Source organism: Oncorhynchus nerka, linkage group LG16 (genome assembly GCF_034236695.1).
Source record: "Oncorhynchus nerka isolate Pitt River linkage group LG16, Oner_Uvic_2.0, whole genome shotgun sequence".
NCBI classification, from domain to species: domain Eukaryota; kingdom Metazoa; phylum Chordata; class Actinopteri; order Salmoniformes; family Salmonidae; genus Oncorhynchus; species Oncorhynchus nerka.
In genome coordinates this window covers 41,574,510-41,601,751 of record NC_088411.1, presented here as the reverse complement: position 1 = coordinate 41,601,751, position 27,242 = coordinate 41,574,510, and the positions used below count along the sequence as shown (strand labels likewise).

Sequence of the window (27,242 nt, the reverse complement as noted above, 5' to 3'; positions counted from 1 at the left end):
ATGTGTTATTGGAGTTACTCATACTGAGTCTGTATAATTTAAATTGATTTTGTGCTGGCCAACTGGTTTAATACGGAGCGCCTGTGGCTCCGTTCTCCGCCCACTCCATTCACTGCAATGCAATACTGTAGAACATCACAACTTAAAACGTGTTGTTTGCTAAGGATGGTGTATTCTGTTTCTTGAATAGGCTACTTCTAAATTAACCTATCTAAGTCACTGTGTGAACCGACATATCCATATTTGTTTCTATAAATCCCCAAATAAAATACATGCAATTCATAGGTCATTAGACCTAACTGTGTCTGACAATTTCTGTACTACAAGGCCTACTTATTAATTTACATTTCAAAACACTGAAACATAAGGCATCTATAGGCATACATTAAAATGAAGACTATATACAGATTCATGTCTAGACTGTGATTAGACTATAAACCTTTCAAAGCATTTCTTGTTGTTGTTGTATTTGACTCAAAGCGAATGACTTGACTGTTTGTTCTATGCAAAGGTTGTTGCCAACACAGTGGAAACCTCTGGTGGAAACAAGGCTGAAATCAGGAACAGAACCCACCCACAACTACACTGCGCAACCATCTTTAAACTCTTCCTGATTCAATCGCTTCCCTTCAACATTCCCGAGCGTCAGAAACAAGTAAGACACAAGTTATTTTGCTTTGAAAAGGGTTATAATTCTTCAATGTTAGGTTTTATACAGATCTAAGCCAACTCGACATGTCCTAGAATTGTGTGCAGGTTTAAGCTTCTGAACGTCTTTATTTATATAGCGTATCCGAAGCCGTTCGCATATCCGCATCTCGTTACAACATCTAACAATCGCCATTTAAAATCGCTCTTATTTGTGAACGATCCTGGGTTTAGTTATTATTGGTCACTGTTTAATTGTTATAATTTAGTAGTCTACAATAGTTTTCTTATTATTACTATCCTGCATTAATGGCATTAATGGCAGATCGACCAGATTTTAAGTACGTTCTAAAGTACTTTAATCTCAAACTGCCATTTTGTCTCAAATTCAAGGATGTGTAATTAGCTACAATGTGACATCTTGGAAGGCTAGATTGTAATATTATGTAACAGCTTCAGTGTAGCCTAGTATATATATATATATATTATTATATTATTATTCATGTTTTTTCAGCAGTGAAAGGGACACACGAAACATGTGAGTCCACCGATTCTGGTTGGCTGGAAGGTTACATTGTAGCACTTATAATGTAGCCTTAATTACGTTGTTTTACTGGAGTAGGAAATTACTAGCGTTGTGGTGTTCTTTTGTAGCGTTCAAATCAAATGAGCCTATTGACGGATCAATTTCTTGTGTTCGAAACTAGTTCTGGAGCAATGAGTGTCCTAATGGGGCGTTGCTGAACCCTGACAGATCTTACAACTGCCTGGATAGGTATTTTTAGGTATTAGCAGATGCCACGTTCAACACAACTGGGAACTCGGGAAATATCCCACTTCAGTGTGTTCAAACAACTGGGAACTCTGGGGTGGGGGGGATTCAAAACTTGGGCATATTTCTAGAGCTCTGACTTTCCTTCCGTTTTTTTTCTCCGAAAGTTCCCAGTTGTCGTGAAAGCACCATAACCATGTCGTAGTTGCGTTACCCTGCTCAGATGTTGCTTGCGTCAACCAATTGTTGTGTGCCATGTCATCGACAGACTGTTTTAACGTATAATGTGGTTAGATGGTATGTAAAATACCAATCTAGGCGTTGTAAAATATGTCAGGCATCAGCAACGCCTGGGCAGAGGAACACGCCCCATATGTTGTAGAAATATGTCAGTCGATGACAGAGCAGGGCAACGGCACCTTTAATCTTTGCTTTAGGCTGTACTGGTCTGTTTATTCCGATAAATCGATGTTTAGGGTAGATTCCATGGAGATGCTGGAATGTGTGACGATGCGAGAGGGCGTGCTGTAGGATGTTACTTGTTAAATTGCTCAGTCTGGGTTAACCAGTCCAAGGAGTGTCTCAGCTCAGAGTAGGTTTTAACATTATGTTAAAGACGTCCTCCGGCCATTTAACTTTTACTTTTGAAAAGCGATATCCCAAATATAAATGCAATAAAGCACACACACCAAAGGAGGGAAAAAATGTGTTTTGGAATATTTTTCTTCTGTATATTTTTCTTCTTCTTTTTACTCTGTCATTTAGGTTCATTTTTTGTGGAGTCACTACGATGTTGATCCATCCTCAGTTTTCTCCCATCACAGACATTGAACTCTGTAGCTGTTTTACAATGACCAATGGCCTCATGGTGAAATCCCTGAGCAGTTTCCTTCCTGTCCTGCAGCTCAGTTCAGAAGGACGCCTGCATCTTTGATGCATCTGGGTGGTTTAATACATCATCCGCAACATCATTATTAACTTGACCATGCTTAAAGAGATATTCAATGTGTGATTTGTTATTATTGTCATTTTTATTTAAACCTTTATTTAACTAGGCAAGTCAGTTAAGAACAAATTCTTATTTACAATGACGGCCTACCAAAAGGCCTCCTGCGGGGACGGGGGCTGGGATTAAAAATACAAATGAATTAAATAAATAAAAATATAGGACAAAACACACACCACAACAAGATAGACAACACAACAGTACATAAAGAGAGACTTAAGACCACAACATAGCACGGCAGCAACGCATGACAACACAGCATGGTAGCAACACAACACAACATGACAACACATGGTAGCAACACAACATGACAACACATGGTAGCAACACAACATGGTAGCAACACAACATGACAACACATGGTAGCAACACAACATGGTAGCAACACATGGTAGCAACACAACATGACAACACATGGTAGCAACACAACATGACAACACATGGTAGCAACACAACATGACAACACATGGTAGCAACACAACATGACAACACATGGTAGCAACACAACATGGTAGCAACACAACATGACAACACAGCATGGTAGCAACACAACATGACAACACAGCATGGTAGCAACACAACATGACAACACAGCATGGTAGCAACACAACATGACAACACAGCATGGAAGCAACACAACATGACAACACATGGTAGCAACACAACATGGTAGCAACACAACATGACAACACAGCACGGCAGCAACGCATGACAACACAGCATGGTAGCAACACAACATGACAACACAGCATGGTAGCAACACAACATGACAACACAGCATGGTAGCAACACAACATGACAACACATGGTAGCAACACATGACAACACAGCATGGTAGCAACACAACATGACAACACATGGTAGCAACACAACATGACAACATAACACGGCAGCAACGCATGACAACACAGCATGGTAGCAACACAACATGACAACACAGCATGGTAGCAACACAACATGACAACACATGGTAGCAACACAACATGACAACACAGCATGGTAGCAACACAACATGACAACACAGCATGGTAGCAACACAACATGACAACACATGGTAGCAACACAACATGGCAGCAGCACAACATGGTGTTTGAAATGCACTACTTGCCTCCCGGGTGGGGCAGTGGTCTAGGGCTGTGCCACCAGAGACTCTGGGTTCGCGCCCAGGCTCTGTCACAGCCGGCCGCGACCAGGAGGTTCGTGGGGCGATGCATAATTGGCCTAGCGTCGTCCGGGTTAGGGAGGGTTTGGCCGGTAGGCATATCCTTGTCTCATCGCGTACCAGTGACTCCTGTGGCGGGCCGGGCGCAGTGCACGCTAACCAGGTGAATAGGTGCACAGTGTTTCCTCTGACACATTGGTGCTGCCGGCTTCCGGGTTGGATGCGCGCTGTGTTAAGAAGCAGTGCGGCTTGGTTGGGTTGTCTTTCGGAGGACGCATGGCTTTCGACCTTCCTCTCTCCCGAGCCCGTACGGGAGTTGTAGCGATGAGACAAAATAGTAACTACTAACAATTGGATACCACGAAATTGGGGAGAAAGGGGGGTCAAATTTAAAAAAAGAAATGCACTACTTGACTGAGGGAACAGAAATATGTATATATGGGGGACAGAGGAAGTGGTAGGCATTCATCATTATTACTATTTCACACCCAGTGAGTCCATATAACTTTGTCGTTTGTTAAGCCAAATCTTACATCTGAACTAATGTATTCTTGCCTCAAAGAAGGGGGTGAATACCAACTATATTTTAGTTGTTAAATGTTAATTTGTAGAATTTTCTTTCCACTTTGACATGATGGAATATTTTGTGTAGATCAATGACCAAAACATGACAATTATGACACTTGTTATGACTCAAGGCTTCATGCATAGCTTTTATTTTTACCATAAGAGCAGGAGTTAAATGTCTTTATTTTTACCATAAGAGCAGGAGTTAAATGTCTTTATTTTTACCTATAAGAGCAGGAGTTAAATGTCTTTATTTTTACCTATAAGAGCAGGAGTTAAATGTCTTTATTTTTACCTATAAGAGCAGGAGTTAAATGTCTTTATTTTTACCATAAGAGCAGGAGTTAAATGTCTTTATTTTTACCATAAGAGCAGGAGTTAAATGTCTTTATTTTTACCATAAGAGCAGGAGTTAAATGTCTTTATTTTTACCATAAGAGCAGGAGTTAAATGTCTTTATTTTTACCATAAGAGCAGGAGTTAAATGTCTTTATTTTTACCATAAGAGCAGGAGTTAAATGTCTTTATTTTTACCATAAGAGCAGGAGTTAAATGTCTTTATTTTTACCATAAGAGCAGGAGTTAAATGTCTTTATTTTTACCTATAAGAGCAGGAGTTAAATGTCTTTATTTTTACCCATAAGAGCACTAAAAAGCACCTTTAATGGAGAGTCTACAGGACTAGGCTCAATCTGTGTCTGGGAAACCGGCCCTATATGTTATTTGTACACTGTGTGTACACACACACACACACACACACTGAGTGTACAAAACATTAGTTGCACCCCCGTTTGCCCTCAAAATAGCCTCAATTCGTCTGGTCATGAACTCTACAAGGTGTTGAAAGTTTTCCACAGGGATGCTGGCCCATGTTGACTCCAATGCTTCCCACAGTTGTGTCAAGTTGTCTGGATGTCCTTTGGGTGGTGGACCATTCTTGATACACACGGGATGCTGTTGAGTGTGAAAAACCGTTGCAGTCCTTAACTTTTAATGCTTTCTTTCTTCCAAGTCCCAAAGATGAGTTATCCTGGTTACCCTACATCCGGTGGCTACCCTACCCAGACAGGTGGCTACCCCCCACAACCAGGTGCATATCCCCCCCAAGCTGGAGGCTACCCACCACAGGCTGGGGGCTACCCACCACAGGCTGGAGGCTACCCACCACAGGCTGGGGGCTACCCGCCTCAGGCTGGGGGCTACCCGCCTCAGGCTGGGGGCTACCCGCCCCAAGCCGGGGGCTATCCTTCCCAGCAGGCTGGTGGTTACCCTCAACCAGGTGGAGGTTTCCCTCAGGGGGGAGGCTTCCCTCCCAGGCCGGAGGCTATCCTTCCATGCCTCCAGCACAAGGTAAGGGTATTTCTAATATATTGCATTTTTGGATTACCCGATTACCTAGATAAGGACCCCATTCCAAAGATTCCTTTAAGTAATACCGGCACATCTCAACTCTAAGGCTATTGCTATTTGCTTTCATGGTCGTGCAAATGTGTGCTTGTTGTTTTTTTTAGTATACAGGAAATCTGAGATGAGACCCTGGTCTGTGACCTTGACACACACTGGTTTTGGATACATTTTAAAATTAAAATGTCCAGTATGTGTTGTTCTATGAAGAGAGTGCCGTTCGTGTCCCTGATATTTTAAATACAACATTTTGCACCCATATTGAATTTTAAACACCTGTTAAATGACGTGCCTTTTAAAGATGTGCTCTGGAACTGTGGCGGTTACTCAGTGCTCTGGAACTGTGGCGGTTACTCGGTGCTCTGGAACTGTGGCGGTTACTCGGTGCTCTGGAACTGTGGCGGTTACTCGGTGCTCTGGAACTGTGGCGGTTACATTTACATTTTTACATTTAAGTCATTTAGCAGACGCTCTTATCCAGAGCGACTTACAAATTGGTGCATTCACCTTATGACCTCCAGTGGAACAGTAGTGCATCTAAATCTTTTCAGGGGGAGGGGGGGTGAGAGGGATTACTTTATCCTATCCTAGGTATTCCTTAAAGAGGTGGGGTGCTCTGGAACTGTGGCGGTTACTCGGTGCTCTGGAACTGTGGCGGTTACTCGGTGCTCTGGAACTGTGGCGGTTACTCGGTGCTCTGGAACTGTGGCGGTTACTCGGTGCTCTGGAACTGTGGCGGTTACTCGGTGCTCTGGAACTGTGGCGGTTACTCGGTGCTCTGGAACTGTGGCGGTTACTCGGTGCTCTGGAACTGTGGCGGTTACTCGGTGCTCTGGAACTGTGGCGGTTACTCGGTGCTCTGGAACTGTGGCGGTTACTCGGTGCTCTGGGACTGTGGCGGTTACTCGGTGCTCTGGAACTGTGGCGGTTACTCGGTGCTCTGGAACTGTGGCGGTTACTCGGTGCTCTGGAGGTTACTCGGTGCTCTGGAGGTAACTCGGTGCTCTGGAGGTAACTCGGTGCTCTGGAGGTTACTCGGTGCTCTGGAGGTTACTCGGTGCTCTGGAACTGTGGCGGTTACTCAGTGCTCTGGAGGTTACTCGGTGCTCTGGAGGTTACTCGGTGCTCTGGAGGTTACTCGGTGCTCTGGAGGTAACTCGGTGCTCTGGAGGTTATTCGGTGCTCTGGAGGTAACTCAGTGCTCTGGAGGTTACTCGGTGCTCTGGAGGTAACTCGGTGCTCTGGAGTTTACTCGGTGCTCTGGAGGTTACTCAGTGCTCTGGAACTGTGGCGGTTACTCAGTGCTCTGGAGGTTACTCGGTGCTCTGGAGGTAACTCAGTGCTCTGGAGGTTACTCGGTGCTCTGGAGGTAACTCGGTGCTCTGGAGGTTACTCGGTGCTCTGGAGGTTACTCGGTGCTCTGGAACTGTGGCGGTTACTCAGTGCTCTGGAGGTTACTCGGTGCTCTGGAGGTAACTCAGTGCTCTGGAGGTTACTCAGTGTTGAGGCATGCATAATCGTATGAGCAGAATTATTGTTTTACCTCAATTGGCCACAAAATCCTTTGTTTTTCTGGAAATCAGTACTGCGCTATTTTCCCTACATTTTTCCCTCACGTGGGCCAGCCCCCTAGCAATTAGAGTTCAACCAATGAGCTTCAACCCCTAATCATTTGAGTGACAGCTAGCAAGATGCACTCAAAGGGGGGAGGGAGAGAGAGAGAGAGAGAGAGAGAGGTGCACATATGTTACGTAGTGTGCAATTTTCATTTTGACGTGTCCCTCTTGATTTCTAGAGAGATTTTGACCGTAACATTTTCTCTTTAATAAGTTTCACCATCATTGTAAAGCCCTAGTTATTTTATTTTTTATTTCTTCATTTCTGAAGATGATTATTTATTTATTTGTGAATCATTTTACGTCTGTCCTTTACTTTAAGGTCAAACCTGTTACTTGAACTGGACTCGTGTTAATATGGTACAACAACAAAAAACTTTTTTTTTTTTTTTTAACTATTTTTTTTCAAAACAAACATTGAACATCTAATAGTCAAATCCTAGCGTAAAAGCAGGTGATCGATCTGGTTCTTCTATTTTTGGTCATTTTCTGGTGTTTTGTGGTGGAAAAACTGAGCGGCTTCAGCAAAACACGTCAAACCCGTTATCCATAGATAGACAGGCTAGAAGTGTTTGAACGCCTCCACATGTGAAGTTTGCATTCGATTGCCACTCCCTGTTGCACACACGAATATTCCATTCCCCCTCGTCTCAATTGGATTTATGGCTTATTTAAGTTGCGTTCAACCCTGTTAATTTATCTGGCATTTACTATAGTATTTTTTTATTTTTATATAATTGAATCTCTTCAGATGGGAAAATGTTAATTTTTTTTCTCTCATTAAGTTGAACATGTGCTTTTTATTATAGAATGTTCAAATCAAAATGTTCTCCAAAAAGCACCGAACTGGATAAACGATCCATATTTGAAGTTATCCTGTGTTTTTTTGTATTAAAACCTAATAAAAGATGCTCCACTCGCTGTGTTTGTTCTCCAGGTGGTTGGGGTGGAGCCCCTGCTGGTGGAATGGTAAATATAACTTATTATCTTACACCAAGCTATTCATTACCAACATACTGACAGCCTCTAAAACAGCTGGCTCCATCTACCACGTCATCTCCACTCCCTGTAACTGTCTGTTATCCGTCTCAAATGGCACCGTATTCTTAAAATTAAAAAATAATAATAATAATTAAGTTTGCAGTTTTTCTCTATCCCTAGTACCTCACTGCTCTATCCCTAGTACCTGCCTGCTCACTCCTCTATCCCTAGTACCTTCATGCTCACTCCTCTATCCCTAGTACCTTCATGCTCACTCCTCTATCCCTAGTACCTCACTCCTCTATCCCTAGTACCTTCATGCTCACTCCTCTATCCCTAGTACCTGCATGCTCACTCCTCTATCCCTAGTACCTTCATGCTCACTCCTCTATCCCTAGTACCTTCATGCTCACTCCTCTATCCCTAGTACCTGCATGCCCACTCCTCTATCCCTAGTACCTCACTCCTCTATCCCTAGTACCTTCATGCTCACTCCTCTATCCCTAGTACCTTCATGCTCACTCCTCTATCCCTAGTACCTTCATGCTCACTCCTCTATCCCTAGTACCTTCATGCTCACTCCTCTCTATCCCTAGTACCTGCATGCTCACTCCTCTCTATCCCTAGTACCTGCATGCTCACTCCTCTATCCCTAGTACCTTCATGCTCACTCCTCTATCCCTAGTACCTCACTGGTCACTCCTCTATCCCTAGTACCTCACTCCTCTATCCCTAGTACCTGCCTGCTCACTCCTCTATCCCTAGTACCTGCCTGCTCACTCCTCTATCCCTAGTACCTCACTCCTCTATCCCTAGTACCTCACTCCTCTATCCCTAGTACCTCACTCCTCTATCCCTAGTACCTCACTCCTCTATCCCTAGTACCTGCATGCTCACTCCTCTATCCCTAGTACCTTCATGCTCACTCTTCTATCCCTAGTACCTCACTCCTCTATCCCTAGTACCTTCATGCTCACTCCTCTATCCCTAGTACCTTCATGCTCACTCCTCTATCCCTAGTACCTCACTCCTCTATCCCTAGTACCTCACTCCTCTATCCCTAGTACCTCACTCCTCTATCCCTAGTACCTTCATGCTCACTCCTCTGTCCCTAGTACCTTCATGCTCACTCCTCTGTCCCTAGTACCTGCATGCTCACTCCTCTGTCCCTAGTACCTGCATGCTCACTCCTCTGTCCCTAGTACCTGCATGCTCACTCCTCTATCCCTAGTACCTGCATGCTCACTCCTCTATCCCTAGTACCTGCATGCTCACTCCTCTATCCCTAGTACCTGCATGCTCACTCCTCTATCCCTAGTACCTGCATGCTCACTCCTCTATCCCTAGTACCTGCATGCTCACTCCTCTATCCCTAGTACCTGCATGCTCACTCCTCTGTCCCTAGTACCTGCATGCTCACTCCTCTGGTCTAAAGTAGTGCACTATGTCGGGAATAGGGCACAATGGGGCATCTGTGCACAATGCCAGAGTCAGTAACGTGATCCCAGCTAATCAGCTCCCCTTTTCCTCCAGCCAGGTGGAGGTATGCCCCAGGGGTACCCAGGCTGTCCTGCCCCAGGTCAGTCCCAGGGGTACCCAGGCTGTCCTGCCCCAGGTCAACCCCAGGGGTACCCAGGCGGTCCTGCCCCAGGTCAACCCCAGGGGTACCCGGGCGGTCCTGCCCCAGGACAGCAGCCCATGCCTGGCTACCCTGGTGGTGCCCCAGCCACCAACCCTTCCATGCCAGGATATGGAGGTGGTGTTCCTGCTACTCCTTATTCACCTGCCATCAACGTGAGAATCTCTATATGTTGTTGTCTTTAACGTGAAATCCTCAACCAATTACTCAGTGTTACATTTATGTACATAGGTTTTTTTATTTCCTAATATACTTTACAAAGTGTTTCCTTGTTTCAGTATTTCTATTCTTCAGTTTCAGTATTTCTATTCTTCAGTGTCAGTATTTGCTTGTATTTGTCATTAGAGAGGCTATAGGGGTGTTATTAAGGACTATCCAGGCGCTGACCCTCTGAGGGATGTGGAAGTCCTCCGCAAGGCCATGAAGGGCTTTGGTCAGTACTTCATCATGACACACATTCACTTATATCATGTATATATATACTTAGGAGTTAATGAGATTTAGTACAAATCTAATAACACGTTTTTCCTTCTGGAAAAAAAAAAAGTTATTTTATTCGATTCTGTAAATCTTCTATAAAAATTTTAAAAACTTTCTATGGCTAGATTTGTATGTGTAGAATATTCTACAATTTAAGAACATATTATTTAGTGATACACATTCAATTTACTCTCAATTAAACTGGTAACAATAATATTAATAGATGTATTTTCAACAGGCACGGATGAGGCAGCTATAATTGAGATTCTCGGGAGCCGCTCAAACAAGCAGAGGGTTCCAATGGTAGCAGCCTACAAAACCACTTATGGGAAGGTGAGGTTTACACTACAGTAATGACCTTGTGTGGTTTCCTGTATTGTTGGAGTTCAACAAACACCAGATAAAGACCACTTTATTATTCATCCAATTGGACAAAAGAAATTCCGCTTTATCCTAACCCCTCTGAAAGACATACATACACTACCGTTCAAACCTTTGGGGTTGTCCATTTAAAATAACATCAAATTGATCAGCAATACAGTGTAGACATTGTTAATGTTGTAAATGACTATTGTAGCTGGGAACTGATGATTTGTAATGAGAATATCTACATAGTACACGCAAAACACCAGTCTCAACGTCAACAGTGAAGAGGCGACTCCGGGATGCTGGCCTTCTAGGCAGAGTTCTTCTGTCCAGTCTCAACGTCAACAGTGAAGAAGAGACTCCGGGATGCTGGCCTTCTAGGCTGAGTTCCTCTGTCCAGTGTCTGTGTTCTTTTACCCATCTTAATATTTTATTTTTATTGGCCAGTCTGAGATCCGGCTTTTTCTTTGCAACTCTGCCTAGAAGGCCAGCATCCCGGAGTCGCCTCTTCACTGTTGACGTTGAGACTGGACAGAGGAACTCTGCCTAGAAGACCAGCATCCCGGAGTCACCTCTTCACTGTTGACGTTGAGACTGGACAGAGGAACTCTGCCTAGAAGGCCAGCATCCCGGAGTCGCCTCTTCACTGTTGACGTTGAGACTGGACAGAGGAACTCTGCCTAGAAGGACAGCATCCCGGGAGTCGCCTCTTCACTGTTGACGTTGAGACTGGACAGAGGAACTCTGCCTAGAAGGCCAGCATCCCGGAGTCGCCTCTTCACTGTTGACGTTGAGACTGGACAGAGGAACTCTGCCTAGAAGGACAGCATCCCGGAGTCGCCTCTTCACTGTTGACGTTGAGACTGGACAGAGGAACTCTGTCTAGAAGACCAGCATCCCGGAGTCGCCTCTTCACTGTTGACGTTGAGACTGGACAGAGGAACTCTGCCTAGAAGGACAGCATCCCGGAGTCGCCTCTTCACTGTTGACGTTGAGACTGGACAGAGGAACTCTGTCTAGAAGACCAGCATCCCGGAGTCGCCTCTTCACTGTTGACGTTGAGACTGGACAGAGGAACTCTGCCTAGAAGGACAGCATCCCGGAGTCGCCTCTTCACTGTTGACGTTGAGACTGGACAGAGGAACTCTGCCTAGAAGGACAGCATCCCGGAGTCGCCTCTTCACTGTTGACGTTGAGACTGGACAGAGGAACTCTGCCTAGAAGGCCAGCATCCCGGAGTCGCCTCTTCACTGTTGACGTTGAGACTGGACAGAGGAACTCTGCCTAGAAGGCCAGCATCCCGGAGTCGCCTCTTCACTGTTGACGTTGAGACTGGTACAATTTAATGAAGCTGCCAGTTGAGGACTTGTGAGGTGTCTGTTTTTCAAACTAGACACTCTAATGTACTTGTCCTCTTGCTCAGTTGTGCACCGGGGCCTCTCACTCCTCTTTCTATTCTGGTTTGAGCCAGTTTGTGCTGTTCTGTGAAGGGAGTAGTACACAGCATTGTACGAGATCTTCAGTTTCTTGGCAGTTTCTTGTATGGAATAGTCTTAATTTCTCAGAACAAGAATAGACTGATGAGTTTCAGAAGAAAGTTCTTTGTTTCTGGACATTTTGAGCTTGCAATTGAACCCAAAATGCTAATTCTCCAGATACTCAACTAGTCTAAAGAAGGCCAGTTTTATTTCTTCTTTAATCAGAACAATAGTTTTCAGCTGTGCTAACATAATTTCAAAATGGTTTTCTAAAGATCAATTAGCATTTTAAAATGATAAACTTGGATTAGCTAACACAACGTGCCATTGGAACACAGGAGTGATGGTTGCTGATAATGGGCCTCTGTTCACCGATGTAGATATTCCATTCAAAATCTGCCGTTTCCAGCTACAATAGTCATTTACCACATTAACAATGTCTACACTGTATTTCTGATCAATTTGATGTTATTTTAATGGACAAAAATGTTTGCTTTTCTTTCAAAAACGAGGACATTTCTAAGTGACCCCCCAAAAAATTGAACGGTATTGTATATATTTATGTGTTCAGGATATAGCAGTGGACTGCCACACTGGGCGCCGTGGAGCAGTTGTTGTGGAAGTGCCTTGCTCAAGGCTCTGGTTAAAAGCAGTGCACTATAAAGGGACATTTTTAGGGCACATATACACACACTGTATCTTGAGTGAGACCTCTTACGCAATCTTCTATTTCACAGGATTTATTCCACGATCTAAAGTCTGAGCTGACTGGGAACTTTGAGAAGCTGGCTATTGCCATGTTGCAGACGCCAGCCAGGTTTGATACATCTCAACTCAAAGAAGCCATAGTGGTTCGTTGGGCTTTTATTCATTCTTCTCTACACCGGGGGGGGGGTAGAAGTTCTTATATTATTGGACAAGTTCTGATCGTAACCGCCCCACTTAGGACTTTTTACATTTTATTAGGTTTTCTTCCTACTGAACACAACCCAGATTGTCTTTATAGCACCTTTTCTTGGGGGTCTCTTTTAGTGAGTCATCTCAGTAAGGAACAGAAAGAAAAGCTCCATTTTTTTTTTTTTAACACAAAAGTCAGACATGTTGGAGGCGTGATTTGTTCATTGCTCATCATACATTGTACAATATAGCCGTAGTTACTGAAGAACATGTTGCTTTTGATCGTTGTGTACTTGAACAATAAATGTTCTTATCTTCAAGATGATTCGTAGTCATTCGATTTTAGTAAATGTTTTTACTTGTAACATGTATATGTGTTTATTTAACCAGGCAAGTCAGTTAAGAACAAATTCTTATTTTCAATGACGGCCTGGGAACAGTGGGTTAACTGCCTGTTCAGGGACAGAACGACAGACTTGTACCTTGTCAGCTCGGGGATTTGAACTTGCAACCTTTCGGTTACTAGTCCAACACTCTAACCACTAGGCTACCCTGCCGTCCCTCCACTCTAACCACTAGGCTACCCTGCCGCCCCTCCACTCTAACCACTAGGCTACCCTGCCGCCCCTCCACTCTAACCACTAGGCTACCCTGCCGCCCCTCCACTCTAACCACTAGGCTACCCTGCCGCCCCTCCACTCTAACCACTAGGCTACCCTGCCGCCCCTCCACTCTAACCACTAGGCTACCCTGCCACCCCTCCACTCTAACCACTAGGCTACCCTGCCGTCCCGCCACTCTAACCACTAGGCTACCCTGCCGCCCCTCCACTCTAACCACTAGGCTACCCCGCCGCCCCATGTGTAACATGTATAACCTGTTTTTGTTCTCTGGACAGGGTGCCGGTACTGATGAAGCCTGTCTGATTGAGATCCTATCGTCTCGCTCCAATGCAGAAATCAGAGAAATTAATCAAATTTACAAAAACGGTAAGTGTCTGGCCTACTCCCGAAACGCACAGTATTTCATCCATATTCTGAAACACACAGCATTTTCAATTGATACTCGTGAGACGCAAAGCATTGCCAGTTCGTCATACAAGTAAATGTGTCATAGCTATGTTGATACATCTTGACCGGGTTGTGTGTTGGGAAGGCAGCAAGACACATTTACTTTTATGATGATCTGAAATGCTTTGTGTTTCAGGGTAGGGCTGAAATGCTTTGTGTTTCAGGGTAGGGCTGAAATGCTTTGTGTTTCAGGGTAGGGCTGAAATGCTTTGTGTTTCAGGGTAGGGCTGAAATGATTTGTGTTTCAGGGTAGGGCTGAAATGCTTTGTGTTTCAGGGTAGGGCTGAAATGCAGTTTGTTTCAGGGTAGGGCTGAAATGATTTGTGTTTCAGGGTAGGGCTGAAATGATTTGTGTTTCAGGGTAGGGCTGAAATGATTTGTGTTTCAGGGTAGGGCTGAAATGCAGTTTGTTTCAGGGTAGGGCTGAAATGAGTTGTGTTTCAGGGTAGGGCTGAAATGCAGTTGTGTTTCAGGGTAGGGCTGAAATGATTTGTGTTTCAGGGTAGGGCTGAAATGCTTTGTGTTTCAGGGTAGGGCTGAAATGCAGTTTGTTTCAGGGTAGGGCTGAAATGCAGGGTAGTTGCTTTGTGTTTCAGGGTAGGGCTGAAATGCTTTGTGTTTCAGGGTAGGGCTGAAATGCAGTTTGTTTCAGGGTAGGGCTGAAATGCTTTGTGTTTCACGGTAGGGCTGAAATGCAGTTTGTTTCAGGGTAGGGCTGAAATGCAGTTTGTTTCAGGGTAGGGCTGAAATGCTTTGTGTTTCAGGGTAGGGCTGAAATGCTTTGTGTTTCAGGGTAGGGCTGAAATGCAGTTTGTTTCAGGGTAGGGCTGAAATGCAGTTTGTTTCAGGGTAGGGCTGAAATGCTTTGTGTTTCAGGGTAGGGCTGAAATGCTTTGTGTTTCAGGGTAGGGCTGAAATGCAGTTTGTTTCAGGGTAGGGCTGAAATGCAGTTTGTTTCAGGGTAGGGCTGAAATGCAGTTTGTTTCAGGGTAGGGCTGAAATGCAGTTTGTTTCAGGGTAGGGCTGAAATGTTGGTTCATTCAGGGTAGGGCTGAAATGTTGGTTCATTCAGGGTAGGGCTCAAATGTTGGTTCATTCAGGGTAGGGCTCAAATGTTGGTTCATTCAGGGTAGGGCTCAAATGTTGGTTCATTCAGGGTAGGGCTCAAATGTTGGTTCATTCAGGGTAGGGCTCAAATGTTGGTTCATTCAGGGTAGGGCTCAAATGTTGGTTCATTCAGGGTAGGGTTGAAATGTTGGTTCATTCAGGGTAGGGCTGAAATGTTGGTTCATTCAGGGTAGGGCTCAAATGTTGGTTCATTCAGGGTAGGGCTCAAATGTTGGTTCATTCAGGGTAGGGCTCAAATGTTGGTTCATTCAGGGTAGGGTTGAAATGTTGGTTCATTCAGGGTAGGGCTGAAATACAGTTTGTTTCAGGGTAGGGCTGAAATGCTTTGTGTTTCAGGGTAGGGCTGAAATGCTTTGTGTTTCAGGGTAGGGCTGAAATGCAGTTTGTTTCAGGGTAGGGCTGAAATGCTTTGTGTTTCACGGTAGGGCTGAAATGCAGTTTGTTTCAGGGTAGGGCTGAAATGCAGTTTGTTTCAGGGTAGGGCTGAAATGCAGTTTGTTTCAGGGTAGGGCTGAAATGCAGTTTGTTTCAGGGTAGGGCTGAAATGATTTGTGTTTCAGGGTAGGGCTGAAATGCAGTTTGTTTCAGGGTAGGGCTGAAATGCTTTGTGTTTCAGGGTAGGGCTGAAATGCTTTGTGTTTCAGGGTAGGGCTGAAATGCTTTGTGTTTCAGGGTAGGGCTGAAATGCAGTTTGTTTCAGGGTAGGGCTGAAATGCTTTGTGTTTCAGGCTAGGGCTGAAATGCAGTTTGTTTCAGGGTAGGGCTGAAATGCAGTTTGTTTCAGGGTAGGGCTGAAATGCTTTGTGTTTCAGGGTAGGGCTGAAATGCTTTGTGTTTCAGGGTAGGGCTGAAATGCAGTTTGTTTCAGGGTAGGGCTGAAATGCAGTTTGTTTCAGGGTAGGGCTGAAATGCTTTGTGTTTCACGGTAGGGCTGAAATGCAGTTTGTTTCAGGGTAGGGCTGAAATGCAGTTTGTTTCAGGGTAGGGCTGAAATGCAGTTTGTTTCAGGGTAGGGCTGAAATGCTTTGTGTTTCAGGGTAGGGCTGAAATGCAGTTTGTTTCAGGGTAGGGCTGAAATGCAGTTTGTTTCAGGGTAGGGCTGAAATGCTTTGTTTTCAGGGTAGGGCTGAAATGTTTGTGTTCATTCAGGGTAGGGCTGAAATGTTTGTTTTCAGGGTAGGGCTGAAATGCTTTGTGTTTTCAGGGTAGGGCTGAAATGCAGTTTGTTTTCAGGGTAGGGCTGAAATGTTGTTTGTTTCAGGGTAGGGCTGAAATGTTGGTTTGTTTCAGGGTAGGGTTGAAATGCAGTTTGTTTCAGGGTAGGGCTGAAATGTTGGTTCATTCAGGGTAGGGCTGAAATGTTGGTTCATTCAGGGTAGGGCTCAAATGTTGGTTCATTCAGGGTAGGGCTCAAATGTTGGTTCATTCAGGGTAGGGCTCAAATGTTGGTTCATTCAGGGTAGGGCTCAAATGTTGGTTCATTCAGGGTAGGGCTCAAATGTTGGTTCATTCAGGTTTCAGGGTAGGGCTCAAAATGTTGGTTCATTCAGGGTAGGGTTGAAATGTTGGTTCATTCAGGGTAGGGCTGAAATGTTGGTTCATTCAGGGTAGGGCTGAAATGTTGGTTCATTCAGGGTAGGGCTGAAATGCTTTGTGTTCATTCAGGGTAGGGCTGAAATGCAGTTTGTTTCAGGTTCATTTGTTTCAGGGTAGGGTTGAAATGCAGTTTGTTTCAGGGTAGGGCTGAAATGCTTTGTGTTTCACGGTAGGGCTGAAATGCTTTGTGTTTCAGGGTAGGGCTGAAATGCAGTTTGTTTCAGGGTAGGGCTGAAATGCTTTGTGTTTCACGGTAGGGCTGAAATGCAGTTTGTTTCAGGGTAGGGCTGAAATGCAGTTTGTTTCAGGGTAGGGCTGAAATGCAGTTTGTTTCAGGGTAGGGCTGAAATGCTTTGTGTTTCAGGGTAGGGCTGAAATGCAGTTTGTTTCAGGGTAGGGCTGAAATGCAGTTTGTTTCAGGGTAGGGCTGAAATGCTTTGTGTTTCAGGGTAGGGCTGAAATGCTTTGTGTTTCAGGGTAGGGCTGAAATGCTTTGTGTTTCAGGGTAGGGCTGAAATGCTTTGTGTTTCAGGGTAGGGCTGAAATGCAGTTTGTTTCAGGGTAGGGCTGAAATGCAGTTTGTTTCAGGGTAGGGCTGAAATGTTGGTTCATTCAGGGTAGGGCTCAAATGTTGGTTCATTCAGGGTAGGGCTCAAATGTTGGTTCATTCAGGGTAGGGCTCAAATGTTGGTTCATTCAGGGTAGGGCTCAAATGTTGGTTCATTCAGGGTAGGGCTCAAATGTTGGTTCATTCAGGGTAGGGCTCAAATGTTGGTTCTTCAAAAATGTTGGTTCATTCAGGGTAAATGTTGGTTCATTCAGGCTCAAATGTTGGTTCATTCAGGGTAGGGCTCAAATGTTGGTTCATTCAGGGTAGGGCTCAAATGTTGGTTCATTCAGGGTAGGGCTCAAATGCAGTTTGTTTCAGGGTAGGGCTGAAATGCTTTGTGTTTCAGGGTAGGGCTGAAATGCAGTTTGTTTCAGTGTTTCAGGGTAGGGCTGAAATGCAGTTTGTTTCAGGGTAGGGCTGAAATGCTTTGTGTTTCACGGTAGGGCTGAAATGCAGTTTGTTTCAGGGTAGGGCTGAAATGCAGTTTGTTTCAGGGTAGGGCTGAAATGCAGTTTGTTTCAGGGTATGGCTGAAATGCAGTTTGTTTCAGGGTAGGGCTGAAATGCAGTTTGTTTCAGGGTAGGGCTGAAATGCTTTGTGTTTCAGGGTAGGGCTGAAATGCTTTGTGTTTCAGGGTAGGGCTGAAATGCTTTGTGTTTCAGGGTAGGGCTGAAATGCAGTTTTTTTCAGGGTAGGGCTGAAATGCAGTTTGTTTCAGGGTAGGGCTGAAATGCAGTTTGTTTCAGGGTAGGGCTCAAATGTTGGTTCATTCAGGGTAGGGCTCAAATGTTGGTTCATTCAGGGTAGGGCTCAAATGTTGGTTCATTCAGGGTAGGGCTCAAATGTTGGTTCATTCAGGGTAGGGCTCAAATGTTGGTTCATTCAGGGTAGGGCTCAAATGTTGGTTCATTCAGGGTAGGGTTGAAATGTTGGTTCATTCAGGGTAGGGCTCAAATGTTGGTTCATTCAGGGTAGGGCTCAAATGTTGGTTCATTCAGGGTAGGGTTGAAATGTTGGTTCATTCAGGGTATCATGTAAATGCTGTGTTTCAGAGTATGGTAAGAAACTGGAGGATGCCATCATTAATGACACATCAGGACACTTCCGTAGACTCCTCGTCTCCCTCTGTCAGGTAACTGTTGATGTGTTAATGGTTTTTAATATGTTGATTTGATATGTTATTAATCGTTATCATTGAGCTTTGAAAGTGAAGGCTAAAGCTGATTTTAATTAGGGCACCTTCCCCAGTACTCAACATAGTTGGTGCTCTTGCAATTTCCATTGGATATCTGTTGGCTGCAAATATTATTATCCTTTAAGTATCGTTAACAATTCTGAAATACTTGTATTAAACTGCTATCGCCCTCAAGATAAACATCTACTGTAGCCACTTCCTTTCTGAGAATACGTCCCAAATGGCAACCTATTCCCTACATAGTGCACTACTTTTGACCAGAGCCCTATGGACCCCGGGAATAGGGTGCCAATTGAGACGTACACTCTTGAGTCAGGAAGTAAGAACTACTATAAAGATACCATTTAGAGTTTTATGGAAGAAATTACACCAATTGGGGAGGATAAGTTTACAGTTTCCTTGCCTCAAATTCCTTCCAAGATACCAGTACTCTGCTGTTAATCATTTGGAAGGGTTTTCCAGAATACCCCCCCCCCCCCCCCACGGAATAATATAATCTGCATCCAGAATACCCCCCCCCCCTCACGGAATAATATAATCTGCATCCCAAGGCTCTGGTCAAACGTAGTGCACTATATAGGGTGTTATTAGAGACTCGTCCCAAGGCTCTGGTCAAACGTAGTGCACTATATAGGGTGTTATTAGAGACTTGTCCCAAGGCTCTGGTCAAACGTAGTGCACTATATAGGGTGTTATTAGAGACTCGTCCCAAGGCTCTGGTCAAACGTAGTGCACTATATAGGGTGTTAATTGAGACTCGTCCCAAGGCTCTGGTCAAACGTAGTGCACTATATAGGGTGTTATGAGACTCATCCCAAGGCTCTGGTCAAACGTAGTGCTCTATATAGGGTGTTATGAGACTCATCCCAAGGCTCTGGTCAAACGTAGTGCACTATATAGGGTGTTATGAGACTCATCCCAAGGCTCTGGTCAAACGTAGTGCACTATATAGGGTTTTATTTGAGACTCATCCAATCCTTTTTGTTGTAAACCAATTCTTCACTTCCTGTTTGTAGGGAAATCGAGACGAAAGGGAACAAGTGGACATCAACATGGCCAAACAGGATGCTCAGGTGAACACTGTTTCTTGTTCTGGTAATATCATAGAAATGTTACTGTTTTAAAGATGTATCTGATGCCACAATACTGTTTATATACCCCGTAGGGTGTAGGATAACAGGAAAGTGGGCATTATCTATGATCTTTTATCTTTGTGTTAGAAACTGATCATTTTATGTTGTGTGTTAGAAACTGTATGCTGCCGGGGAGAACAAAGTGGGGACGGATGAGTCCCAGTTCAACGCCATACTGTGTTCCAGGAGCAGACCCCACCTGAGAGCAGGTAGGTAATCATACTGTGTTCCAGTAGTAATCATAGTGTGTTACCTGAGAGCAGGTAGGTAAGCATACTGTGTTACCTGAGAGCAGGTAGGTTATCATACTGTGTTACCTGAGAGCAGGTAGGTTATCATACTGTGTTACCTGAGAGCAGGTAGGTAAGCATACTGTGTTACCTGAGAGCAGGTAGGTAAGCATACTGTGTTACCTGAGAGCAGGTAGGTTATCATACTGTGTTACCTGAGAGCAGGTAGGTAAGCATACTGTGTTACCTGAGAGCAGGTAGGTTATCATACTGTGTTCCAGTAGTAATCATACTGTGTTCTGTGGTAGAAAATCAGTTCAAATATGACACAATCAAGAACTTTGAATTCAATTATAGACTTTTAATACAAGAGTATAGCAAGCCGGAGTGCTCCGCGGAACACACACCTTTTCCAGAGCCCTGGCTCCAGTATTTATCCACATATTGCATATGAGCCCATCCCACATGCAAATTAAGTTACATTCCAATCCGTGCATCCTGCTTGTTCAGCTCAATAACGCCCATACCTGCTTTCCATCAGATTATAATGATGACAAGACCCTTGCTTTGTTCCTGCACTTAGCTAAATGCATTCTTTTGTTTGTGTATTATCTAGGATCAGCAGACTATGTGTCTCCTCAGTTTCTAGCGTGTCCAGCTATACTAAAAATACTATACATTCCTCTATTTTACAGCCCTATGCTTTGGCTCTGCACTTAGCTCAATATGCTATTTTGTATGTGTGTCTTTATCTCAGAGCAACAGACTATGTGTCTTCTCTGTCATTCCTTCTGCATCTCTACGTCCTAAAAATATGCGAACTATGTCTATTGGTCATCAGTTAAGTCATTTGACTGACCTCCTCCTTTGTATATCCCTCTGGCCTTGGTATGTCCAGCTATCCTATACATCTTATGCATTTGTCTATGTGTTATATTTGCTCCCACAGTTCCAGTAGTAATCATACTGTGTTACCTGAGAGCAGGTAGGTTATCATACTGTGTTACCTGAGAGCAGGTAGGTTATCATACTGTGTTACCTGAGAGCAGGTAGGTTATCATACTGTGTTACCTGAGAGCAGGTAGGTTATCATACTGTGTTACCTGAGAGCAGGTAGGTTATCATACTGTGTTACCTGAGAGCAGGTAGGTTATCATACTGTGTTACCTGAGAGCAGGTAGGTAATCATACTGTGTTACCTGAGAGCAGGTAGGTTATCATACTGTGTTACCTGAGAGCAGGTAGGTTATCATACTGTGTTACCTGAGAGCAGGTAGGTTATCATACTGTGTTACCTGAGAGCAGGTAGGTTATCATACTGTGTTACCTGAGAGCAGGTAGGTTATCATACTGTGTTACCTGAGAGCAGGTAGGTTATCATACTGTGTTACCTGAGAGCAGGTAGGTTATCATACTGTGTTACCTGAGAGCAGGTAGGTTATCATACTGTGTTACCTGAGAGCAGGTAGGTAAATCATACTGTGTTACCTGAGAGCAGGTAGGTTATCATACTGTGTTACCTGAGAGCAGGTAGGTAATCATACTGCACTGTGTTTATATTACCAAGTCAGTTCTGTTTCTCTCAAAGGGTTGTAGTTCCTTATACTAGTATAATGTTATGACAGTACAGTATATGTCTATATTATCTCAACACTATTTCTACAAACATATTTAATTAGCTTTATTTATGTGATTAACCGAAGACATAACTGTGTTATGAAGCATGTAGGTTATAACAACCCTGTTACCTGATGGCATAGGTATTATAACCTCATATTACGTGTTTATAAGAGCCCTGCCTATAATTATAACTGTGTTATAACCTGATAGAGCAGGTAGGTTATAACATACTGTAGTTATAACCTCACCATGTGGTTATAACAACCCTGCCTATGGCTCATTAGTGTATTATAACCTATATTACGTGTTTATAACAACCCTGCCTATAATAGTAATCATTACTGTGTTACCTGAGAGCAGGTAGTTATCATACCACCTGTGGTTATAACAACCCTGTTACCTATAGTTATAACCATACTGTGTTACCTGAGAGCATGTGTAGGTTATCATACTGTGTTACCTGAGAGCAGTAGGTTATAACTGTGTTACCTGAGAGCTATAGGTTATAACTGTGTACCTGAGAGCAGGTAGGTAATCATACTGTTAGTATACCTGAGAGCAGGTAGGTAATCAACCCCTGCCTATAGTGAGAGCAGGTATAATCATGTGTTACCTGAGAGCATAGGTTATCATACCTTTACCTGTGGTTATAATACTGCCTATAGTTATAACCTTACCATGTGGTTATAACAACATTGCCTGTGGTTTCGTTAGCATGTTATAACAACCTTATGACGAGGTTATAACAACCCCTGCCCTATGGTTCTTGTTTCTGCTAGTGTTCAATGAGTACCAGCAGATGAGTGGTAGAGACATTGCGAAGAGCATCGGCAGGGAGATGTCTGGAAACGTGGAGGATGGCATGGTGGCTGTGGGTAAGTTCAGTAATAACCAGCTGGTCACTGCAAGGAGAGCAGGTAGTTTATCATACTGTGTTACCTGAGTCACTGCAGGTAGGTTATCATACTGTGTTACCTGAATAACCAGCTGGTCACTGCAAGGAGAGCACAGTGTCTAATAACCAGCTGGTCACTGCAAGGAGAGCACAGTGTCTAATAACCAGCTGGTCACTGCAAGGAGAGCACAGTGTCTGTAATAACCAGCTGGTCACTGCAAGGAGAGCACAGTGTCTGTAATAACCAGCTGGTCACTGCAAGGAGAGCACAGTGTCTGTAATAACCAGCTGGTCACTGCAAGGAGAGAACTGTAATCTCAACACTATTGTCTACAAACATATTTAATTAGCTTTATTTATGTGATTAACCGATTACCCTGCCTAAAGTTAGTAACTATCACTTTTGGGATCTGAGATCCCATAGCTGTTGAATGTTTATAATCAGGTGATTTGAGGATCTGATTTGAATCAGGTGATTTGAGGATCTGATTTGAATTGGTTTGATATGACAATGTCTGCATCCCAAATGGCACCCCATTTCTTATCAAGTGCACTACTTTTGCCTAGGATCCATAGGGCTCTATACAGGGAACGGGGCGGCATTTGTGACTCAACCGATTTAGTAAGGTTAGTCCTGTTTCTTCTCCATGAGCTAAAGCCTTGTCTTGTTATGTTCCAGTGAAATGCATCAGGAACACTCCTGAATACTTTGCAGAGAGGCTTCACAAGTCCATGGCGGTAAGGAAGAAACAGTAATAACCAGCTGGTCACTGCAAGGAGAGCACAGTGTCTAATAACAGCTGGTCACTGACTGTGCTGGTTACTCTGACTGCAAGGAGAGGCAGTGTCTAATAACCAGCTGGTCACTGCAAGGACACTCTGACTGTGGTCACTGCAAGGACACTTATTAGTGTAACTATCACTTTTGGGATCTGAATAACCAGCTGTGACCAAGCGGGCGCTCTTACCCCACGGTCACTCCAAGGAGAGCACAGTGTCTGTGTCACTCTGTGTGACTTATGAAAGTTCACTCTTACCCTGAGATCCACACTCTGAATGTTTAGACACTCTTTGACCCTGATTTGCATCCAGGTGATTTGAGGATCTGATTTGTGGTTTGATATGACAATGTCTGCATCCCAAATGGCACCCTTTCTTATCCACTACTTTTGCCCAGGATCCACACTCTCTGACTGTGCTCTTTGTGACTCTGACGCGATTTAGTAAGGTTAGTCCTGTTTCTTCTCCATGAGCTAAAGCCTTGTCTTGTTATGTTCCAGTGAAATGCATCAGGAACACTCCTGAATACTTTGCAGAGAGGCACTCCACACACTCTGACTGTGCTCTTACTCTGACGCGGACACTCTTACCCTACGCACTCCACACACTCTGACTGTGCTCTTACTCTGACCGCGGACACTCTTACCCTACGCACTCCACACACTCTGACCGCGGACACTCTTACCCTACGCACTCCACACACTCTGACTGTGCGGACACTCTTACCCTACGCACTCCACACACTCTGACTGTGCTCTTACTCTGACGCGGACACTCTTACCCTACGCCACACACTCTGACACTCTGACGCGGACACTCTTACCCTACGCACTCCACACACTGTGCTCTTACTCTGACGCGGACACTCTTACCCTACGCACTCCACACACACTCTGACCGCGGACACTCTTACCCTACGCACTCCACACACTCTGACCGCGGACACTCTTACCCTACGCACTCCACACTCTGACGCGGACACTCTTACCCTACGCACTCCACACACTCTGACCGCGGACACTCTTACCCTACGCACTCCACACACTCTGACCGCGGACACTCTTACCCTACGCACTCCACACACTCTGACTCCGCTGATGGAAATGTCTAACCATGTTTAAGTGTAGCCCTGAGACATGTCCTGTAGTTTCTAGCACTATAGTGTTTTAGACATATTGTATTTTGACACACACACACACACATTTAGACACCAAAGTGACGGCAACCACAAGCCATGTTTCATGCTTAGCACTTACTGATGACTAACCAGTCTGTGCTATGTGTTGTCCCTAGGGGGCTGGGACCAAGGACAGGACTCTGATTCGGGTCATGGTGACTCGCTCCGAGGTAGACATGCTGGACATCAGACAGGCATACCAGAAGACCTACGGGAAATCACTGTACACCGCCATCTCTGTATGTACCTGACACAAATAATCACTATGCTAAAATTCTATTGTTGGAATCAATCCCCTGCTTTTATGCTATGGAGGTAGATTGCTGCCAAAATTATGTCAATTATTGAATAATAATTCACAAGTAAATGATGTTAATTTCTTGGTTTGTCTGATGGAAAATGAGTCTGTTTTTAACATGCTGTTACTTGTATGTGCTTTTAAATTTTTAAAAACTTTTTCATCTGATAGGGTGATACCTCTGGGGACTACCAGAAGCTGCTGCTGAAGCTGTGTGGAGGAAGTGATTAGAGAGATATGAAAGAATCCCATATATCAATCAGGACAGTGACGCCATAGAATGAGAACCATAGAATCAGAATGAGAACCATAGAATCAGAATGAGAACCATAGAATCAGAATGAGAACCATAGAATCAGAATGAGAACCATAGAATCATAAGTGCTATGGCCGTTCTACTCATTTTAATTCTATAAGTGTAGTAGTCCATGAGAATGTAACAGACAGGATCCTATATCAACCTGTGATGTATGTAGTTTTTTTTGCCAAATTTGTGTCTCGCTCCATAATGTGCTGGGTGATGTATGTAGGATAATGACTTTATTTGCTGCATATGCAATACGTTATTGTTATTATATAGTCTTGATTCATTTTCAAAGGTTTTTATTTTATCGTGATATGTGTAATCATATTTCATACGATCAGGATAATGACATTTAAAAACAATGCAGTACTATAATTGACAAATTATTATATTAGCTAACTGCCAAATACTAAATGTATATGAATATTTCTGGGTTTGTGTCAATACGTGCAAATATTTTAGGATATTTAGATACTTAAGATATAAAAATAAAAAAAAGTTGGTTTTATAGCTTTATATTGCTGACTGCTATATTCTATGCAAATTAGCAACTTGTTTCATTTCGAATGAAAGCCAATGATAATTAAATATCACCACACAACGCTGGTGTTTCTTCTCATTGACACCTTCTAATAATGTCGGCCATTTTCCATTGCTTGTTTCCTAGATATAAACACAATGTTGCCTTATTTTACGCTGCAGACCCAAAGCCACTATGGCATGCAACTCTTTCCATGTTTTACCATCTGTTTTGAAGGCTGTTTAGTTCCATGCAAGTCAATATTTCTGTTTTTTCATTTCATCTTTCACTGCTATTTCTAATAAATATTCAATGTAGAGTCGTTGTACAACTATTTGCCAATACTTAAAAATTTAATTATTTGTTGTCAATATTGTTTCAGGATTTATTCATTGCATAGGTATATACTGTATAGCCAGCACACATACTGTATAGTATAATTTCATGCCAGTAAACGGCAGTTTGAACACAATGGATCCACTGAGGCATTGTAATTGGAAAATGATATAAATATATGCTAATACCACATTTGTAACTTATCACAATGGCCCAAAGGCTGCCGTTATCATGTAGTAACTAACGTTTACAATCATTTGGTTGTTGTAATGTTCACCCACAGGCTTATAATGGTGTCCTTCCTGTCAAAATAAAATATTTTGACTGGCAATGATTTTCTGTTTCGATAATGAGATTGTTGTGCTTCATAACATTGATTATCATAGCCTGAGTGCTAGTCTGTTTGCGCTTTCAAGTGCCCTGAGGGGAGGGGGCTTGCTTGCTTAAAGAAATGTGGTTTCTACTTTCTACTGATTATGGCATAAGGGACAGATGAGCGGATAGGAGGAAACCCGTCATTTCGATGAAGACATTTAACGAGCGAGCTAAAACGGACGTAGTCAATAACTATGTGCTAGTCAGCAGCCACCCAGTGTTTCCCAACCTTTCTATAAGAAAGCGTTGCATGCATACCATCGCATTTGCGTTGTGGCATAGAGCAGTAGAGTAGAGGCACTTACAGAAGTTGTACACATGGAGAGACTTTTTAGTAGCCTAGGGCTCGGGAAAATGTGGCCTTTTATAAATGCATTTATTAATACAGCACAAATGATCGAAATGGCAGGCAACTTTGACACTGAGAATCTGAGATCAACAAAAACGACCTTGTCTTGAATCCATCAATATATCTAGGTGTGTGGAGACATATTGTAGGCTACAATATGAGGACTAAATTATAGTCCTAAATATGCTTTCCAGTTTCACTGACTAACCCAATGATGCGCAACTCACTTGCTGGTGATGGCCGATCCGCTCATTTCAAAACCCTATCTCACTCTTTTTTTGTAAAACAACATTTGGATGTCGATCTGATATTTTGGTACGGCATAGTGTTCTATTTTCAGCAGCAGCCATTTGCTTTACAACCTGTGTTTTCCCTTGATTGTATTTGAAATATCGCGAAAGGCCTGTTTTGTCTGCATGCTGTTTTTTTCCACTGACAGATTTTCCGCGCATTCCCGACTAGGTTCTACCTTGTTATTGGGCTACAATCCACAGCTAGGCAATTAAAAGAAGAAGAAGCTATTGATCCTCCGAGGCTAAATTATAGGCCTTCTCATGGTGTAGGAGGCTATTCTGATTTCATTTATTTATGAACACACAGCAGTAATTCC

The 27,242-nt window shown here is 43.6% G+C and overlaps 1 pseudogene; it reads left to right on the top strand.

The window, feature by feature from the left end:
• The first annotated feature begins 547 nt into the window (after window positions 1-547).
• LOC115120298 (annexin A4-like) lies at window positions 548-26,239 on the top strand (annotated as a pseudogene).
• Window positions 26,240-27,242: the final 1,003 nt, after the last annotated feature.